Source organism: Acomys russatus, chromosome 2 (genome assembly GCF_903995435.1).
Source record: "Acomys russatus chromosome 2, mAcoRus1.1, whole genome shotgun sequence".
Lineage (NCBI taxonomy): Eukaryota > Metazoa > Chordata > Mammalia > Rodentia > Muridae > Acomys > Acomys russatus.
Genome location: NC_067138.1, coordinates 82463390 through 82469949, shown reverse-complemented (window position 1 = coordinate 82469949; position 6560 = coordinate 82463390).

Sequence of the window (6560 nt, the reverse complement as noted above, 5' to 3'; positions counted from 1 at the left end):
ACTAAGTTAAAAGAGAGGGGGGACAGGGAGAGAGAGACACAGTATATAAATTTCTAGGTTTGAACTTAAAATCCAAATGAATGAGACAGCAGAACAGAGGCTCCATTCTGAGCTCCATTTTATGGTCAGCAAGCTGACAGTCATCAAGCTGACTTGGCTTCTTCCACACCTACACTTTCAAAATGATGGTTCACTCTGGTAAGGAGACCATTTTAATTCCTTGCTTTTTATTTTGCATGTGTCTATACTGGTTCCTTTGTATTCCATTCACTAGGAGATTACAAAAGTAAATCCTATGGCTACAGTCGAGATTTTTGGTCAACAGTGACTTAACTGTAATTGAGTAAATAAATAGTGCAAATGAGTCTTCTAAAATTCTTAACTATGTGATCTCACAATCTAAGTCTTTTATAGAGAAGCCTCTTGTTTTCAGTAGGTGTCCTTTTAATCCCATACTAAAGCTGAAAGTGATTTAACATAATATTACAGCTAAATTTGATCAAGCGCTTTACTAGTGAGGCATATTTTTTGATGCTTTCGTGTTACTCATAGGCCCTTTTTCCATCAGCTTGAAGAATTCTCTTTAGCCTTCCTCATGTGATAGTTGTAGTAAACATGAACTTCCTCCAGTTTTGTTTGGATAGCTGTGCCTCTGTTTCTGAGGGATGCTTTTGCCCATTGGGAGTTTTTCCAGCATAACTGAGCCGTGGTAGTCCACTGTCTATGGCATGCAGTATCTCTGCTAGTCATCCTAGGACTCCTACACCTAACCTTTTTTAAAAAATCATATTTTCTCCTTTAATGATTCTCTTTTTGTCTTTCATTTTCAGAAGTCTTATCATATGTCACAGAGTAGTCTTTGTTAAAATAAATATGTTGGGAAACTTTTGAATTCTCTGTGGCTAGATATTAACACATTTCTCCTAGCTGATATACTTTCTACCACTATAGCTATAGACAAGTTTTTTCTTGTTCTATTTAGACTCCTATATGAAAATTTGCTACTTTGATGATAAAGTGCATAAGGTTTTTTTTCATTAAAACATTTTTTTTTTTTTTACATTTTTATGTTTTGAGTGTGTGGATCTTGGGTTTATTGATTAATCTCCTTGCCGAACTCTGCTCTTAATGCTTTCTATTGCATTCCTCATCCTACTCATGGCATTTCCAGCTCTGGTATTTCTACTTCACTGTTATTATTTCCACAATATCTATTCCATTTCTTATTCTTCTGGCACCATTTTCTTCACTTTGTTGAACTGATATGCTGCTTCTGAAGTTTACTGAGGTCCCTTAAAGTCATTATGTTCATTACTTTGTTAGGCATTTTGTGTACCTTCACTGCTTAAGGATCAGTCATTGTCAGTTTTGTCGATTCTGTTTCCCTGGTGGCTCTTCATCCTTGACAGGCTGTGTGCTGCTGCCTATGTATTTAATGAAATGGGCATTCTCTCTAGTCTTAACATTCTTGCTTCCTGTAGGAAAGTCCTTTGACATTCTGCTTTGAGATTCTGGGTGTTTGGTCTAGGTTGATCCCTAAATCCAGGCCACTATGATCAACTTGGGACTCTAGTGTGCCTGAAATAATGTTGGTTTCTGAAGCTTCCTCTTGCTGTGGGCAGCATAGAACCTCAGTTTGCCAATGTTAGATTAGTAGGAGTTTGGGTTGATAATGAAGTATGTGATGCCAACTTGAAACATAAGAGTGTATGGTCCTACTAGGCATCTAAACAAATAAATTAAATACCAAAATGGACTAAAGTGAATTGAAGATTTAATCACTACCAAGAAGCAAAACTATGTATTTACTAAAAGAAAATAGTGGTAATTCTCCATGATTTTGGCCTGTGCAATGAAGTTTTAGGAGCTACCCCAAGCACACAGATATCAGAAGCAAAAAGAGCAAGATTGGATTATATCCAACTAGAAAGATTTTGCACAAGATTGAAGAAACAACCTTTGTAAAGATAGAGAATGTTGAAAACCACACATTTGATAGAGGTTAATAGTGAATTATACAAGGTCAAATAATTCACTAGCAAGAAAACAAACAATTTATTAAATGAAAAAATAAATGCATGTACTTGTCAAAATAAGATATACAAATGGCAACCATATATATATATATATATATATATATATATATATATATATATATATATATCCAAAGCCATTAATCATAATAGAAATACAAACTAAAGCCCTAGTACAAAAATGCATTGTTTTGGGTAACTGACATCAGAAGACAAATGTGGACAGGTGTGGGCAAGGATACAAAGGAAAAGGAAACCTATGTACTTCTGAAAAGTATGGAAATCAGTAAAGCCATGCTATAAACCAGCATGGAGTTTCCTCTAAAAAATATATAACTAGTATTGAATTACTACCAAGAAACATTGTTTTTCTGGATTTAACTATTACCTTTTTTTTTTAAGTTTTTACTTTATTTTATTTTATGTGTCTGGGTATTTACATGAAAGTATTTCTGTGTGCCACATGCATATCTGGTGTGTGCATGTATGTATGTATGTCGTCTGGCCCACAAAGGTGAGAAAAGGGTATCAAATCTATTGGAAGGATGGTGAATGGATGCTAGGAATTAAATCTTGGCCCTATGGAAAAACAGCCAGTGCTTTTTAATCATTGAACTATCTCTTCAGCTCCCATTACCTATATTTTACGTAGTTTTTTAAAAAGGTAAAAAAAAAAAAAAAAATCAGCTTAGCTTCCTGTTGTTTCAGATGAGGTTCTTTACTACTAAGAAATATATATGAATAAGGCTGTCTGTCACTCTCATGGTACCTTGGAGTCCATCCTTCCTCCATTCCTCGCTTCCTTCCTTCCTTCCTTCCTTCCTTCCTTCCCCATCCATCTCTCTGCCTCTGCCTACCCTTTACAAATATGTGTGGGTACATATGTATATATGTGTACCTGTGGTAGGAGGCCTGAAGCTGACATCAATCATGTTTGTGTTCCTCCAGTTTACCTATTGAATGGAGTTTCTCACTGAACCCAGCCCTCCATTTGGGCTAGTGTGGTTACCATTTTACTGAGTCTGGTTTGCATGCACTGAGGCTATCTCCTCATGTGGCTGGGTTTTCCATGGGTCCAAAGAAATAAACTCGTGTGGCCAGCACCTTACCAGCTTCTCCACCTCCCCAGCCCCTGTGTTACACAATGAATTATGACATTGTCATTCTTTTGATCTCAACAGTTTCGTACCCTGTGTATAACACATGTGGTGTGATCTGATTGAGTTGCTTTGTATCAGAGCACTGATCCAAAGTAGCAAACATAATCATACTTGGCAGATTTCCAGGAGCTTTGCAATTAACAGCAACATCATCTAGCAAGATTGAGTCAATAGTCCCATGTGCATAGCCCTGAGATGCATGCTCAGAGGAATTAGTAGCAGAGAGAATGTTCAGCTTATTGTACTTATGTAATACAGAAAACAAGTCCAGATGACACCATGGAGTATGGGGACTATACAGATAAAAGCTGCATTTAATTATAAAGGAAATAAGATAATTAATAATGTCTGCATGTATTGAGATTATGAAATTCAAAAGGAGTGTTGCATAAAATATTTTGAAATTTGAGATATTGAACCCCATTTTAATTAAAAAGAAGAATGCATAAAATAGCTTCATTGTATCTAACAATGTCTGGAACACAGCATACATTCAATAGCTGAGATTATATAATTTAATTTTTTATGTATATAGTATGCCATTATCTAATAGTAAATAAAAAACATGTGTATACACCATCAGCTATTTCTTCACTCCTAGTTATATCCCTGACTTATCCTTCACACAGCTATGCTGTAGAGCCAGAGTCCTTGAAATCTCCAGGAATCTCCCAACTTCCTCCCTCATTGCCTGTCAAATAACATTAGAATGAAACTCAATAGGATAATGAGAAATTAGAGAAAAACAAAATGAAGACCTTCCTTTCTTCTCCTTCCTACTCAAATTGTTGTATTGGTGGTGATTCTTTGTCCTATGTACCATGTGTCATCTAATTGCCATCAATCTCACTCAGAGTTAAAGTCATGGCTACTCACAGTTGGTGGAGAAGTGTATGGAAGACAGAGGAGGGACTGGTGAACAAACAAAGAATTTCTGTTAAGAATGCATTCAAAAGAACTATTTAAAAAAATGGTGACTAGCTAATAATAATATACTATGTATTTGAAAATTATTAAAAGGTTACCACAATAATATGCAAGTTAGTGCATATCATAATTATATTTGATGTCATACTTCAAAGCTTGATGTTATACATTTATATAGATACTCTTTTATTTCGTAATTAAAACTAGTTTAAAGTCAAATTAAACTCAATATTTTGTCAACTTACATAATTGTTTTAAATCTTCCCACAGAAATAAATTCTTTAGCCAATACCATTGAAATTCCTTCATATCAGATCTTTCAGGATTTAGAATTTGGTTATGACTTTTCCACTTTTCTCTTGTCTCACTTCTGTATTGTCTTATTTCGTCTCTCCTGAAATATCTGTAGTCTCTCTCAAATCATCCATGAAATTTCTGTCTTAGCATATTAGAATGTTTTCTTCCTCTGGACTGTAACATGTGTTCTTCATCCATCCAAATGCAGTGTGTCTACGTGTTCTTCCATCAAGTCCATAAACAGATGCAATCCACAGTCCTGTGCAGCACCTTCCCTTGACTGTCATCTTCTACACACGTGGGCTTTCTGGCCTGTAGCTTCTTTCCTTCACTGTCACTCTTTCACACTCTGTGAAGTTCTTGGCTTTTATAGATAGTTCTTTCTGTGACTCTCACCCTTCCATGCTATATGAGTTTCTGACATACAGACTTTCTTATAGGTTATCAACTTATATGTTATTCCTATCAAGGGGCTGGTCATTAGTTTACTCATCATTGTTTTGGGTTTTGAAATATAATTTTTATTAGATCTGTAACACTAATATTTAGAAGGCATCTTGGGGCCATGTTAATTAACTATACAGATGTCTCTTCCTAGGGCCAAAGACTTCCTCAGTCCAGTTTGGTTTTTGATTTTTGTATTTTTTGGATTTGTAGTATATGACATTAATTTATTCTGGTGGTGTAGGCCTCAAATCCAATCAAAGTGGTTGACTGCCAACAGAACAGTGAAGCAGTAATTGTACCAATGGGTATATATTGACTAGCAGCTTGGTTTTGTAGTTCACGGGGTTCATAACTGAAAAGGGCTGCTGATGCTCTTCTACCTGCCTAGTAGCCTCCACAGCACTTTTCCAGACCATGAAAATTCCTAAATAGAAATACAATTTCTACATCAGTTTCAGTTTGACATGTCTCTATATATTAAAAAAAAAAAAAAAGATGTGCATTATCTACAACAATAGTGACTTACCAAAATGGTTCTGATGAAACACTGTGGAACGAGTTTGGATTGTTTTGAGGGATCTGAGGCATCTCCCTGACTGACAGTTCAGAAGCTACTTTCCCACACGAGCTGCCAGAACACAGTAAATGGTGCAGTTATTTCCAGGCTTGCTTCTCTGAAGCCCACAGAGGCCCTTGTTGTAACCTCCCTCTAACTTCCCCAGGCCACTGCCACATTTTCATATATTCCTCTCTTCTAGAAGTTCAAGAGATGAAGGGAAATGTTTTCTGTGGTGCAACAGCTTATAAGATAGCCCTATAAGTGTACATCTTGCTCCAAAGTGTATTTATTGTGATATTTCAAAGATACTTCTTCAAAATTATAAAAGCCTTACTTGTTGCTTGACAGAACGATCTCTCCCATTGCATACTTTAGTCTATTTTCTTCCATGTTTTTATCCTTATAACATCTTTCCTCCATTTCCTAAGACTCTTAGTTCAGAGCTGAAATCAAATGTTTTTACTCAGTACATCTTTACAATCTGCCAAATGTAGAAGTATCTGTTAATCTCCTGAGTTGATTGTTGTCTTGGAGGCTCACTGCCTCTATCTGCTAACCTAGGGCTAGTCCTGAGTTGATTGTTGTCTTGGAGCCTTACTGCCTCTATCTGCTAACCTAGGGCTAGTCCTGGAGGCGTCTAGCCTCCATACCATCTAACTCAGATCTAGAATGCTTTCAGTTTCTGTAACTTACTGCTGAATAAGCGCACCCTTTCCGGCTGGTTCAACTCAGCAGCTCTGGTTCAAGGGGACTAATTCAAACTGGCTTCTTTCTCAGTTTTGGATTGAATTGCTCTGCTTGGTACTCTGTTCTAATCTTCTGGCTCCTCATTCTTGGGCTCATTCTGTCTTTACGTGTGTCTATCTTGTTTTCTCTTCCACTTGTCTCCATAAAACTCTCCCAGTAAACCTGCCTCTGAATTCCACAAACTGAACTGCTGCAAACTTAACTCCACTGTGCTCCCCTCAACTCATTGTCTCAGCTGAACTGCCCAACTAGAACTCATTAGAACTTAGAGACCTGCATGCCTCTGTCTCCTAAATTCTGGGATTAAAGGGGTATACCACCATCAAGTTTCTTTTCCTGAAACTTGCTCTATACCAGGTTGGCCTTGAACTCAGTTCTGGTTGCTTCTGT